Source organism: Ochotona princeps, chromosome 8 (assembly GCF_030435755.1).
Source record: "Ochotona princeps isolate mOchPri1 chromosome 8, mOchPri1.hap1, whole genome shotgun sequence".
NCBI lineage: Eukaryota > Metazoa > Chordata > Mammalia > Lagomorpha > Ochotonidae > Ochotona > Ochotona princeps.
In genome coordinates, this window is record NC_080839.1 from 51,511,217 (window position 1) to 51,526,897 (window position 15,681).

Here is a 15,681-nt window from a genome sequence, read left to right on the forward strand (position 1 = left end):
GGAGTGTGGTGGGAGAGTGAATCAGGAGTGCTTGTTTACAAAGAGTTAACAAGATTCTGGAAGGGAGTCTCTGTGGAATTAAAATAATTATCTCAAAAATTCTAGAAAGCTCCAAAAGGAAGTAAAATTACATCAAATCCCTCCATTAGAAGAGATTATCTATGGAAAGGATGTGAGAGCCACCTTGCCTGCCCCTCCAACCCACCTGCGTAGGTAACCACAAGGTGTGGAAAGCTTCCCTAAGGCACCAACTGGCTTGTCCTCAGCTCCTGGCCTGCCTTCCCTTGGTGTCTTCCGTTCCTGTTAGTCACCTGTGCCTTCTCGATGTGTGAGAGCTCACATCCGAGTCCTGTGCCCTTGCCACGTGTCCCTTGGCTGTGTTCTTCTTTTTGCCAGCAGCCACCCTCCTAAGTTCAGGCCCTGCTTTCCACATCTGCCAGGCTGACTGGGTCTCCTGGATGTTCTCCTCCCACATAGGAGGCCGTGTGCACAGCACACCTACCTGCCAAGAACAGCGCTCCCAACACATCATTTTCCTGTTCTGAAATCTTTGATGATTCCCCGTCATTTGGAGGATAATTTTGCCTGGCATTTACAGTCTGCTGCAGCCTACCTCTTCTATTCTTGTACCCACAAGTACCTCCTAACGCTGCCTGGCAGTCTGGCTGCCTGCTCCTACCGTCTTAGACTGAGCTCTGTGTCTCCTGTCTGACGACTCCCTTTCTTTGGGGGTCCAAAGCTTGCCCTCCCCCACCTCACCTCTCCATTCCCCTAGCTTGGTGACACATTATCTAGTATTTAGAGTGAACCTCTGATGTTTTTTGTTTGTTTTCTCTTTCTGATTTAATTGCTCACTCAACTAAAAAGCAATCTGACCCAAAGAAGTTCCCCCCAAAGTATTGGTAGTTTCCTTCCCTCTCTTTCTCTTCCCTTTTGTCCAAACCTGTATTTTTGGATCGGCTACTCTGCAGACACCAAGTCAAGAATCAGGAACACAGGATGAATGACGGGGTATCTGTTCTGAAGCATTTCTTGAAACAGTATTTTTTTTTTTTTTGAAGATTTATTTGTTAATCTGAAAGGCAGAAATGGAGAGGAAAACTTCCACCCAGCAGCTCACTCCCTAGATGACCACAATGGTCATTGCTGACCCAGGCCAAAACTAGGAGCCAAGAATTCCTAGGTTTCCCATACGGACACAGAGGCCCCAGAAGTTGGGCAATCCTACTCTGCTTTCCTAGGCACATTAACAGGGAGCTGGATCAGAAGGAGTAACCAGACCAGCATGATGGCTCAGTGGCTGACTCCTCGCCTAGCAGGTGCCAGGATCCCACTAGTTCATGTCCCAGCTGCTTTACTTCCCATCCAGCTCCATGCTTTTCTAGGAGAGAAGTGGAAGATGGTCCTAAACCTTGGGATCCTACACCCATGTGGGAGACCTGGAAGAGGCTCCTGGCTTCTGATCAATGCAGCTTCAGCTATTGTGGCCACTTGGGGAGTGAACCAGTGGGCAGAAGATCTTTCTGTCTCTCCTTATCTCTGTAAATCTTCCTTTCCAATAAAAACAAATAAAGCTTAAAAATGTATATAAGTGGAGCAACGGGAATTCAAATCAGTGATCATACTGCATGCTTGGTGCTGCAGGTGGCAACTTGGCAGCCTAGATGTGTTCTTGATGGAAGAATTCTCCCGGGCTTCTCTGCCAGACTCCTCTGGTTCCTTAGTGGCCTGGCAGTGCCCTGCTCAGAGCCGGGCCCTGGCATCTTGGTGCCTGCTGGTCCCTCCACTTGCGGTCTCTACAGAGGCCTCGGATTTTTGCAAGGCCGGCTAGCTCTCTGTGCCGAGGCTGAAATGTCTTATCAGACGGGCCTTCCCTGTCTGATAATCCTGACAGCACACATACCTGCTGCCTGAAAAAAGTTTGCTCTACCTGCTCTGTTCTTCCTTTTGTGTTATCACTGCCTCCTCATTAGAATGTAAGCACCATGAGGGGTGAGTGTTGTGGTATAGGGGGTCAAGCCGCCTTTGGGACACCTGCATCCCATATTGGGGTGCTGGTTCGATTCCTACTGTGCTTCAGACCCAGTTTCCTGCTGATACACCTAAGAGGCAGTGGATAGTGGCTCAAGCATGTGGGTCCCTGCCACCACGTGAGACACTCGTAGTTCTTGCTCCTGCCTTGGCCTGGCCCAGCCTCCTGCTGCTTTGTGCGTTTGGGAGTGAACCAGTTGATGCAACATCTCTCTCTCTGCCTCTCCCTTTCTCTCTGTAACTCTGCTTTGCAAGTAAATTAAGCAAATCTAAAACAATAAGTGCTTTAGAAGCAGCGTCTTTTCTTTGTTCACTGTTGTATACTTTATACACACACATAGAGAAAAAGTGTGTGCCTACTGTATGCAATGACAGCACATAGTAGGCATGCAGTAGTACTTGTGGGAGGAATGAGCACATTCTGGCACCTCAAGTTGAGCCCCACGGCTTGTGTGCATACATCCAGTGATGAACGCATCCTCCGGCTTTCTTCAGCAACATCTGTGTCCTGTGTCAGAGGCTGAATAACAAATGATCCTCTTTTTTGGTCTTAATCAAACCTAGCCTCTTTCTTGTTAGCCTGGCTTCCTGCTTCCTGCAACCTGCTTTTGCCCCTCGGAATTTACCTGCCCTGGGTAAACTCATTCCCTTAGGGTTCACCCTGGTGACTTTGAAGGTGACAATCAGTTAATCCAATAACAGAATCCTGCTAATGTGCTAACTGGAAGGGGTGAAAAAAAAAAAAGGCTTCCAGCTCCCTCCCTTCTGACTCAGGTAACATCTGTGCATTTAACAGGGCCCTTCTGGAGACAATTAAATAAATGCTTTATTGAAACAATAAAATTAATAGGGGTCTCATGGAACTCAATGAAAGGTTTTTAAAAATTAACTTCATTGTTTTTTAAGCTTCAAAACAAGCTTTGATAGGCAAAGGGGCAGGATCAGATTTTCATGAGAGCAAGTCCCAACCCGAAGGACTGTGCTGGGGGTGGGGTGGCTGGGAAGTCAAGCCCGGCGTTCCCTGCGGAAGGGCCACTGCTGCTGCGCTGGGGTCCCCATCCCAGGGGCTTCCCCAGCAATAGCAAGGCTTTTCTAATCACAGGTCTGGTTCTGCTCCTGGGTGTCTGTGAGTTCCAGTATGTATTAGTTGCAGTCTTTCTGGGATTTGAATGCTCTCGATTAGGTATTTAATCAAAAGAAATGTCACAAAGACATTTGTCATGCTGAGTGAATGGAACAATGAGTGCTGGGGACACTCATTCTGCCAGGAAGAGGCCGGCACATTTGTCTGATCAGTCTTTGTTGGGATGCAGGCTCCTGGCTTTCGCCGCATGCCCCCACTCCCTGCCTCCCAGCCTATAGCTCCTGGTTATTCATTTTTCCCCAGGAACCAGTTTTGGCCTCCAGAAAGGTCTGAGAAGTCAGAGTTGGTTAAATCAGAATCGAGGCAGAGATGTTTGGAAACCCTGTGGGTGGTTCTGCTTGTGGGAGGGTGGGAGCAGGTGTGCTGTGGAACGGAGAGATTTGCTCCTGAAGGATCTGCCTGGCGTGGAGGATTGGTGGGACCCTCGGCAGGGAAACGCTCACAGAAGATGTGGTTCTCTGTCCAGATGGATGGAGTTGGCATAAGACTGTCTTCAGGACTCCTCATTATTCCTATCAAGGTAGCACATTGATTCAAACCATCTGTGGGCTTGTGAGGTTTGATTAGACTTGGCGTTTCCAACCCCAGGCTCCCGACTTACGCCCTATGTGAGTGTGAAGAGCAGCCTGAGGGTGTGGTTGAAGTCAGGGGTGGACCCCTTCCCTGAGCCCCAGGATTCTTACCCCAATTCTTACCCCCGGGGACTTAGGGTACCCGCAGCTCTAGGCTCCTCCCCTCTTTTGGGCTGCCAGCAGGCACTGAAAGGGCTTCTGTACTGAAAGTAAGAAGGCACCCAACTCTGCTCTGAGCTAGTTGTGTGACTTTGAGCAAGTGAGTTGGCCTTTCCAGGACTCAGTTTTTACATCTGCAAAATGGGGCATTGACATCTGCCGTGGTTGTTTTTGAGAATTAAATGAATGTATACAAAGGTTACTTTTATTAGTGATGTTCCTAGTTCCAGGGAACAGGACTTGGCTACCTTGGAACTGCAGTTTCTGAGTCCTGGACTGGGGACATTTATGGGCTCTGGAAAGGAGAATGAAGCTTTTGGGGTCTTTCATTCTTATGTGCCCCCGTCCTTAATCCTGGTGCCCCAACTCTGCTACCCTGGAGACATCTTCCATCTTCCACTCCTGGTTGCCCCTTCCCCTGCCCTATCTCTGTTATCAGTGCATCTTGTTTCCTTTGAGATCTAGCCCAGAGTCCCCTTCCCTTTCCTGGCACCTCTGCCTAAGCCATCACTAATCTGAGCTTCTGTAGGAATCCCAGCATGTCTGTCCCTCCATTCTTGTGGCACAGGACTCCCAGATGGATCTTTCCAAGGGCCACCTTTTACCAGGTTACTCTCTCGCCATACCAATGGCTACCTAAGAATCTCCTAGAGCCTTCTTCCTGCCATGCTTTCTGGGTCCTCTATTCCTGCACCCCACCTGATCCTTCTCACCTGGTTTCCTCTAGTTGCCCTCCATGCCCCTTCCTCTGCACCCTGATCCTCTTCTTGAGGTTCCCAGAAGTATCCCTGCCTATGTCTGCCTCTGCCTTTGCTCAGCTGTTAGCCCTGCCTGGTGTGGGAACCCCGCTTCTCCATACAGCTCTCTTCAGGTCACAGCAGCCAGCACAGGCCCTTGCCACCTCTCGCTTCCCAATCTTAGGAGTTGTCTTATGGGTCTACCTCCACACTCTGTGTAGCTTGAATTTTTGTATTGAGAGCACAGATTTAGTGTCAGTCATCTCCATTTGTCTCCTCATCTTAGCCTGGATGACAAATTGAGAGCTGGAATCTCTGTCTTCTCCCCGTGCTATGACATCAAATCAAAGGTTGGGTACTCAGTGACAATCTTTGTTAATTAGGTGCACAAAGAGGTCTGGTGTGGTGTCTGGAGACCCAGTGTGGGGATGCCCTCTTCTAGAGATATGTACCATCCCCCTCACCCTTCCCCCATCCCCCTCACCAATCTGCAGAACTTCCACCCTCCCTCCCCTCCTGTACATCTTCATCAGTAATAAAGCAGGAACAATAGGGGGTTTCTTTCTAATTAAAGGGAGCAGTTAGTGTTTCCACTTCAAAGCCCTGAGAGAGAAGACTTTTGTTCCTTGCGCCTGGGAGCTCTGGAGCCCTGGTGGTGTCGGGAAGTGGAGCTCCAGGCCCAGCCAAGCATTAAGCTCGTGAACCTGAGATCCCCCCATTTGCAGGCAGAGAAGCTCAAATTTAAAACAACATAATTCGGTACCTTTGGCTCTGATAAAACAGTTGGGGGAATTTCTTCTCTCCTTGCGTCTGAAGCCAGTGTTATTACAGGTGTGTGCTTGTCTTTCCCACACCCTGCCCAGCCCCTGTGGCCCCAATCCACACAACCCACACATGTGCCCCATCACGTGCTGTCATGTATGTGGGGCTCATGAAGAGCGCATGGGGCATTCTGTCCGCATGTGTCACACATCCAGCTGCACTCACAGGAGCATTTCTGCACTGCCAGATGCCCAATGACCCGTCCCCTGGCTGTCCCAAGTCCTTTCAAATGGACAGGGATGTATTCTCTTCCTCCGACCTACACTGACCGCAGACTGATCCTCTGGCTTTGGCCCAGACTGATTCCCACCTCAGTTATACATTGACTCTTGCTTTTGTCCACACGTGGAAATCCCAAAGTGGCCACAAACTGAGTCCTCAGTGTAGTCATACAACAAAACTCCAAAGTGGCATGCAAAGGACTTTGTTCTAACAAGTCATACCACAAATTTGACTCATGGATTTTAATGGAAATGGGGAAGGAGTTAATATTTTTTTGTCCCAGTTGCATTAGAATCCACATCTTCCTTCTATCTATCCATTTGCCTGTCCATGCATTCTTCCTCCATCCATCCATCCATCCATCCATCCATCCATCCATTTATCCATCCATTTATCCATCTACCCATCCATTCATCTATCCTATATTGAGCAGCTTTCCTTTGCCATATAGTGATAAGCAAGATCAAATATAAACCGGACTTCATCCTCCAACATTCTTAGTGTTAGATTTATAGCGTGGGTTTTGGTGATTTACAATACTATGTTCAAGTTCACTAGCTTGATCACCACGGACAGGTCATTTGACTCTACTAAGTCTCCAACTTCTCCCAGGATTATTGAGGATAATAATCATGACCTCTATGACATTAGAGGGGTTCAGTGAGGTCACCCATCAGATACGTCATGCCTGGCATGTGGAACATGCTCAGTAAAAATGAATGATCATTAATCTGACTGAATAGAGACATATTCATCTAAATCACAAAGCAGACAGGTGATGTACTAGTTCTGGGTGCCAGATAAAGGGACCATGGTCTGTGGGAAATGCAAGGAAGGCTTTCAGTACAGGTGCAGCCTTGGGACGCAAGAGTTTCCTTGACTGATGAGGTCCTGTGGGCCCAAGAGGAGGAGAGAGGATACAGGGTTCATGGAGGCCAAGAGTGGTCTTCCGTGCAGAGAAAGGACAGAATATTCTAAAGACCTTAGAGGACATGATTCCTGTGACATACACAGTGTGTGCCTCCAACTGGCATGCTGTGAAACGTTGTAAGCACCTAGGAAAAGCCTTAAAGGGCATTTGATGAAGGTGACACATGCAATTATGGTGATGCAGTGGCACCATTCAAAGATGGAGGGTAGGGATTTCTGACTGCTCCCCTTCCCCGTGCTCTGATCTTGCCCTCGTGCCTCCTTTCTTTCCTGATGTCCCCACCCCTTTCTTCACTTTTGTTTCTGTACCCTAAGGAGAGGGCACCCTTGTCCTTGCCCCTTACTTCCTAGGACACCCCTGGCCTCCAGGGCCTCTGTGATCCCAGATCCCCTCTGGCTGTTTCTGTACTCGTGATCTGGGTAGTGCAGGGCATGGCCGCCCTGCTGTGGCCTTGCTTGCTCTCCTGATTATTTCTCCTTAATTGAGCGTAAAGAATGTGAGGAATGTGGAGTCCACCGCACGAGGAGGGCTGTTGCAGCCCCTCTGGGATCCAGATTCCATGCTCTGGGATGGGAAGGCTGCAGCTGGCCAGCTGAACCCTGCAAAGCCGCATCCATTCTTACACCCCTGGCTGTTTCCCACCTGCCAACCTCGCCGCATCCATTCTTACACCCCTGCCAACCTCTTCCCCCTCCGTGGGGTCCACTTCTTCAGCCTAGATCTGGTCCCTTCTCAGCTCCTGGGGTGTTTCTTCTCTCTGCCACAAAGAATTTTACTTCTTTATAAAAGTGGCCTGGTCTCTGCTCTTCTTGAAAATCGCCCATGATTGAAACCCAGCTGACATGATTAATCCTTATAAATGGGGTCTGGCGCGATAGTGGCTAAAAGCCCTCGCCCTGCATGCACTGGGATCTCTCAGTTAAAGGTAGCTGAAGCTGCAAAGGGCAAGCCTAGGACTTGCATCCAGTGGCGGGCGAATCTCACAGCAGAACTCTGCAAACAGTGCTGTGTGTAGCAAGCCCCAGGGAAGCGCAGGCTGTGGACAGGCCATCCTATGCTCCAGTTCTGGCTCCCTAATGGAGGGCAGTGACAGCTATCTTGTCCAGCATCCCCACTCCTGAAGCCTGTTCAGAGGAAATGGCTGACTTGGCAGCAATGGGACAGGTTCAGGCTATATTTACAGAGGAATTTCCTGTGTTCTGTGTTGGGATGGCTCAGTTGTCCTGGAATAGCAACGTGTGGGCTGGCCTCATTATTCTCACAAACAGGAGTAGGATAAGAGCTGGATGGGGTACAGACCAACCTTATCTGGGGTGGTCCTACGTGTCTTTTTCTTACCTTATACTCTGCTGGCCACCTTTAGCCTCTTGTTTTCTCTGGACCCTGGTAGGTGTCCCTTGAGGGATAGCTCTGTTTGAGAGTTGCAGAATACATGGATTCTATTCCGCAGCTTCTTGGAAGTCTCGGCTGTTAGTGATTTGCATGCTTTTCCCAAGATGAAAATTCAGAACAAAGTGGGAGTCAATGAGTCTCATGAGTGATGTTGCAGGGGGCGTTATCACTGGGAGTGTTTATGTGCAGGGGCCCTGGAGCAGGATCGTGGGCCCCTTCATCTTTACAACACCTGGAACATGGGGTATTAGTGAGGCTTAAGACAGAGGTTGACCTGCTGAACTGACTTCTCAGACATAGGAGCAGCTGGCACTGCCCTGTGTTGTGTGGCAAGAGGTGCCCAGGGCCACTGCAGAGCAGGGTCCCCTTGATGCTGAGGTCAGCCTGGGCAGCAGGAGCTGGAGCAGAGTGCAGAATGAGGTAGCGAGGCTTGGGCATAGCAAGGGTGCTGTATCGATTCTCAGGGATCTCTTTGGGAGCAGATTGAAGAACTTCCATGAAATCAGACCTTGGGCATCTCTCTTCTTCAGAGCAGCACCCCTCCTGGAGCTCAGAAGCAACTGTGTCCCCTCCTCGCTCCCCCTCTTCGATCCCCATCTGGCTCTACATTCCTGCTCACAGTTGGAGCTACGGCTGAGCCCCATCTGGGACTCCAGCGGTCACATCTGGATCTGCCCTTCCCAGAGCCGGTTATTTCTCTTCTGACTTTTATCTGCATCTGCAAAATCTGGAGGGGATGTGTGGGTAGGGAATTCCTGGTCTCTTGAATCAGTGTCACCAATCTGCCCAACCCCCTGCCTCTGCAGCCGTGGACCTCTGGTTCTCACCTTCCGCTGACAGAAACACAGGGAATGATTCCCCCAGAGCCCTCGTACCTCCCTCCCCAAGCCCTCTCTCTCCCTCTGTCCCACTCTGCTTATATCATCTGTGCTTTCTTCTCCCAGTGTTAATTACACCTCTTCCTACTGTTACTGAGTCTAGGTTCCTGCTCCCACTTGACAACTGGGGTTTGTGACTATAGGTCACTCAGAATAGATAGAAGAAAGGTCAAGAGCAGAGAAAGAACAGACAGGGCTAGACTCCGGGGGCTTCAGGAGCTCACCCAGACTGTCCTGCCTTCCTCAGGATAATTTGGGAAGGGCTTTGGATCCTGTGACCATGCTACCCAAGGGCCAAGATGTTCAGTGTTCATGGCTGGGTGCCTCTGTGTGAGGACTGCTTGTGGCTGTTCAGGATGACTCCCCCAGGCCAGCCTCTGAGCAGCAGGCTTCTCTCTGGTCAGGGTTCCCTGGCTGATTAGCCATTTCAAGACCGATAGTGAGTGGCGAGTGTTTCTGGATACGATCTGCACAGGACAGCTGCCCTGACCATGACACTCCTCACAGAGGATGGCCGAGTGCAGTACCTTTCCTGAAAGCCTGGCCAGTCCTGCTGCTGTCCGTGGAACGGGGTAGCAGGCCAGCATCCTCCTAAGAGAGCAAGCTCCTCCAGGAAGAGGCAGGCAGGATTACCTCTCGATATCCCTTGCTGCACCAGAGGAACCATCAAGCTTGGGGCAGGAAAAAGAAACCAGCAGAATCCTTCCAGGACAGGATGTGAGAGTGTGTGTGTGGGGGGGGACGCCCCACTTGGAAGGGGGTGTCACTCTTGTCCTGATGGAAACTCCTTCTGTGCTTCCCCTGAGGCTCTGTGACCTTACAATTCCAGACACCATCGTTTCTCACACTCCTTGAATCCAGGGAGAGTTGGCTGATTAGGGAAGGCATCCCCACAGGGGTGGGGTACAGCCTGCCATGGTGGGGACCTCAGCGGTGCCACAGGGATGACAGTTCTCTGGATCTGAAGATTTATTTTTATTGGAAAGGCAGATTTTTTAAAAAAGATTTGTTTTATTTTTATTGCAAAGTCAGATATACAGAGAGGAGGAGAGACAGAGAGGAAGATCTTCTGTCTGATGATTCACTCCCCAAGTGACTGCAATGGATGGTGCTGTGCCAGTCCGAAGCCAGGAGCCAGGATCTTCCTCCAGGTCTCCCATGCGGGTGCAGGGTCCCAAGGCTTTGGGCCATCCTTGACTGCCTTCGGAGGCCACAAGCAGGGAGCTGGGTGGGAAGTAGAGCTGCCGGGATTAGAACTGGTGCCCATATGGAATCACGGTGCATTCAAGGCCAGGGCTTTAGCCACTAGGCCACCATGCTGGGCCCAGAAAGGCAGATTTACAGAGAGAGAAAGAGAGAGAGAGAGAGCGTCAGAGAGAGGAAGATCTTCCATCTATTGGTTTACTCCTTAAATGACTACACCAGCTGGCACTGGGCTAGGCAAAAGCTGGGAGCCAGACTTCCTCTGAGTCTCCCAGGTGGGTGCAGAGCCCCAGGCTTTGGGAGTCCTCTACCACTTTCTCAGACTACAAGCAGGGAGCTGGATGGGAAGTGGAGCATCCGGGACATGAACCAGAGTCCATACGGATGCCTACACTTGAAGTGGAGGATTAACCTGTTGAGCCATGGCATCAGCCTGGTTCTCTGGATTTGAAGTGGTTTTCTGGGGTCCATTCCATCCCTTTGATTCTTATGTCATCCTGCAGCATGTGTCAGGATCTGAGGCTTTGGGGCCAATTCTCAATTCATTGCCAAGCAGAGACTCCCATCCGTGTCTTAGCAGATGGGGCTTGGTTTGGCTTTGGGGGTGCCCACAATGTTTCTCATGAGGGTGAAAGACATCCCAGCCAAGGCCTGGCACCTACTCTGCCCATGGGAGTGGACTCCACCAGCCACATCACAGGCTGGAAGCACCTTGCTGCTGTAAATTAATCCAAATCTTTGAAACTTTGGTTTTTCTCTTCTGTAAAATGGTGGTAATAGAAATGTTGAGCTCATAAGATTGGTATTCAGTACATATGATACTTCATGGAATAAACCAAGCATGGTGGAGTATGCCTTATAAATGCTCAGAAGGTGCAAACACTTTCCTTGACAGTAACAAACTCCCAAATGTGGATCAGGTGTGAGTCAGGGCTTTGAAGGGGGTTAGACTGGCTTGAGGTTCCCAGAGGGATATTACGATGTTGCCATTGAATTTGGGGTAAAGATGACATTTGGGACAGGAGTCACGAAGGAAATCAGGCTTGGGGATGGGGTCAGCCCTCAGGAAGTGTTAACAGTAGAACGATTCTAGGGAACTTCAGCTTACTCCCAGGAGATAACATGGGGGTGGTGGGGGGAGGGGAGTCTCTGAGGGTTCAGCCTCCCGAGGGGTGCCCTAAGCCTGAGAGCTGTGCCCAGGATGCCTCCGGATGACTCCCCAGGCTCTTTCAGAGAGGCAAGAGCAGTGCACAGAGCCAAGACTTTCCTTGAATGGGGAGCAAAAACTTTGGCGGGGGAGGAGGGCAGCTCTGGAAGATCAAGGCCATAGGGACTGTAGGAAACTCGCTGTGGTTTCCTGAGAGTTGGGACTTCTGCCTTCAGGCTAGTTCTATTGGTACATGCCTTCCATCTCCAGACTGCTCACTCTCCACCACGCTTTTGCCTCCAACTCCAGGGCTGTGTCCCCAGCTCTGTTGCCTGTCTTTCAGGAAACTTGGCCTGACCTGGATGCCTCCTCCACCCCTCACCTCCCTCCCAGCCTCCATCCCCAGGACAAGGGTAGGACACAAAAGCTGGATCTCTCCCCACCCTGTGCTCCTCCCTCCGGCCTCTCTGGCTCTCTGAGTTCCCTCCAGGGCTGGAGGAGGCCAAAGAAAACAGAGCGCTTCCCCTAGCGCGCTCTCTCTCACTTCCTGCTTGGGGCAGATGGTTTACTCCCTCCCCCGCCCTGGCTCTGGACCTGGTCTTGGTGTCAAGTTTCTCTAAACTTCCAGAATCAGAGTCCCTGCCTGGGCTCAAACTGGACCCCCTTACCTCTCTCTCCATGCCTTTTCTTCCTCACACCAAGGCCCCGTGCTTCAATCTCCCTTGCCTTTAGTGAAATTTTGCTCTTCAGATGATGGAAAATTTCAGTGGAAGAAAGGTTTGCTGGGGGGTCCAGGGGCCTGTGGGTTGAAGGTACGGTGTGGGAGGATGATGGCTTGTGATGGGAAGGATTCTCTGTGTGGTGGATAAAGAGGAGTCCTGGAGACCTAGGGACCCCATCAACTTCCTTGGGCAGTTTGCTGAGCCAGCCCAGCAGAAGCAACATCCCCAGAGCTGTGCAGCACAGTGGCCCTGGCCAGGAGAATTGCAGAACCACCTGGCCTCAAGTCCCTCTGTGGCTGACCCAGGAAGCACACCACCCCCCGCCTTAGCTACCTCTGGCTTTCAGATTTCTGTTCAATCCAGTTCTGAGTCTAGGCCCCGTTCCACCTCCCAACTCCCTAGGAGGATTCTCAAACAGATAGAGCTTTATTCAAGTGAGCGTGAGCTCCCGAGGGGGTTGCGGAGTGTGTGAAGGCCTGGACTTCTCCCTGCTCTCGCTGAGAAAAACAAGCAGAAAGAGTGGAGGCTGCAATGTCTGGTGGAGCCAGTGGCGTAACACAGGGGCTGTTGTTACTGTCCTGTCTCTCCATCACCTTCCTGCACCTTCCGCAGGCAGTTGGACCGACTCCTGAAGGATGAGGAGAAAGGAAGGAGTTCCTTTGCCCAGGATTGACTGACAGGGGTTCTGAGTTTGCACACTGATTGCCGGTGTAACCTACCCTTGTATTTAACATGAGATTAGGTCTTTCTTTCCTGCACTTTCCTCTTTCCCTTCTTCCTTTTTTCTGTATTTCCTCACTCTGACTGTCCTTTGTTGCTCAAATTCTGCTCTGAAGCAGGACTTTGCTCTGTGCTAAAATTATGACAGTAGATGCAGTCGTTCAACCTGAGGTTTCGCTTAGGGATGGAGAGACAGCAAATCACCCAGGAAATCTAATGTTTTATCCCAGGTGCCACAGCAGAACAGCGAGACGTACAAGACATAGTGAGACAGACATACAAGGGCTGAATCAGTCAGGCTTCAAAGCCCAGTGGTTCGGAGCAGGTTTCCAGGCTGAGCTTATACTTGTGCAGTGACAAGATGAGAAATACCACATTTTATTGGGAATATCTTCTCTAGTGTGAAGTGGAGGGTTGGGAGTATTTGTCTGGCATCTGCTGAATGTGGTTTTCTCTTGAAGAATGCTGGAGTAGCCCTGTCTGCTTGCTCCTGCCCTGCTTGGTTCATGTAGGAGAATGATGCTGCTTATCTGTGTGTCTTTTCTCCAACCATTCTACTTATTATTATTATTTTTTTTTTACTTCTCTATTTTCACTGTATTTGAAAGGTAAGGAGGGAGGAGAGGGAGATGGAGACTTTCTATTGGCTAACTCACTCCCCAAATGCCCGCAATAGCCAGGGCTGGATGAGGCCTAGGCCAAGAGCCTAGAACTCAGTCTAGATATCCTAAGTAGGTGGAGACCCCAGTGCTGGAGCATTGCCTGCTACCTTCCAGGTTGCATGTTAGCAAGACACTGGAATCAGAAGTGGCCCTGGAACAAGAACCCAGGCACTGCGGTACGGGACATGCCAAACCTTTTCGCCAGCCACAACCATGGAATCTCACCCTGCAATGTCCCTCTTTTTTCTGCCCCCTCATCCTCTAACTTGCTTTCTTTGTCTCCATAGAAATAATTGCATTTCAACATCTCATGAATTTTCTCTCGTTTCCTAGAATTTAAACTCCGTAAAGACATGACATTTTATTTTTCAAAATACTTTTTAGATTTTTAAATTAAAAACTAATGATTTGAAAGGCAGAGTTGTAGAGAAAGAAGCACAGCACAGAAAGGTTTTCCATCCACTGATGTGTTCCCCAAATGGCTGCCACAACTGGAGCTGCGCCAGGATTCAGGAACTTCTTCCCAGGTTCCCACATGGGTGCGTGGGCTCATCGACTTAGACCCTCTTCCACTGCTTTCCCAGACACAGTAGCAGGTTGCTGGGTCTGAAGTGGAGCAGCCAGGTCTCAAGTCGGCGCCCACGTGGGATGTCAGTGTTGCAGGTGGAGGCTTACCAGCTATGCCACAACACAGGCCTCAGAATTGTATCTTTAATTCATTGTATTCTTAGTGCCTGAACAGCCTGACGGGGGCTCACTAGATATTTGCCAGTTTGGTTTTCATTACTTGATTCGGTGGGAGACATTCTGGTCATTTCTAAAATGTGCCTGGTGTGGTCCTGGAGACCTGTGTTAATTTGCATATTAGCTGGGTTAGGATTGTTTTAGGGTCCTTATTAAACAGACAAACTCTGGAATCTCCCTCAAAACTTAATGAATTTCCCAGACGATGACCACACTGTAGCAAGAATGCCTGGTGACTCAGTGTATGGCAACGTTGGAAGCCACAGTAGCCAATATGGAAAACAACAGGCTTCTTTCATCAATAACAGTCAATACGATAATGGAGATGAGCATTCCAGGAAGGAATGCAAGCAGAGGAGTCAGGAGGTTGTGATGGTCGCTTCAAAAACATGGTGCTTTGGACTTGAGTGGAGTTACTGAAGATGGAGAGATGGGAGGGCTTCAGGGCATGTCCTGGGACTCAGGTCTTGGAGATGGATGGCAGGTGGCAGGCAAGGGGGAGGATGGGTACATGATGACCTCTAGTTCCTGGCTTGTTTTAGGGCAAGAACGGAAGTACCAGCGTTCAGATGAGGCTACCCTAGAAGAAGACCTTTTCTGGAGGGGTAAGATTATGAATTTGGTCTTTGATATACTGAATAGAAGAAGGTGTTTTGGGAAATCAGAGGGTTAATGCATGTCCACAATAACATACTTACAACAGGAGATTCCAAAAGCATAAATGTGATGGCTGGAAGGGGGGTAGCTGACTTTCAGCAAAGTGGGAGAACTGAGCTCTAGAGGGTTAGCATGAGCAACCTCAGCAGATTTTCCTATCATGTCCCAAACTATGAACATATATTAATTAGAGGCAAATAAAGTAGTGAAAGCTAAGATAAAATTATATGGACTCTAAATGTATAAAAAAATAGGAATTGTCTCCAGTTATAAAAGCTTGTGTGGCTGTAACTGAGAGAGCCAATTTTACTGACTACCAGCTATTCATATGATCATGATTCATAGAGAAAGGTAATGTGATTTCTGCACATGAATCTGACCTCGAGTACCCCAGACAGAGCTCGGAGACTGGAGGGGGAAGATAATGTCTCTCGGGACTGTGGGAAGACACCGCAGCAGTGGGCCAGCAGAGCAGGGCTGGTTTGCATGGAAGAAAGAGTTCGGAGAAGCCAGATGTGTCAGGGTTCTGCAGCCGGCCCAGGGAAGGACAATGTAAGACATGCAGGGCAAGGGCAGCCTGGTGACCAGAGGGTATTCGTGGCAGTGCAGGAGCTGGGATATCTCCCAGATGTCTCTTGCACCAAAGGAAAACTGTTGCTTCAAGGGCTCTTTGTTCTGCTTCTGGGTTCATTATGCCTTCTGGTGAATTCAACTCATTAATAAGGGAGAATGCTTTCTTTTTGCATTTATTATTCACTTTAAAGTCAGATTTACAAAGAGAGAGAGAATTTTCATCTGCTGGTTCACTCCCCAAACAACTGCAATGACCCGGTCTGGTTCAGCCTGAAGCTAGGAGTCGGGAGATTCTTCCAGATTTGCCATGTGGGTGCAGGGACCCAAGCACTTGAGCCATGTTCTGCTGCTTTCCCAGGCACATT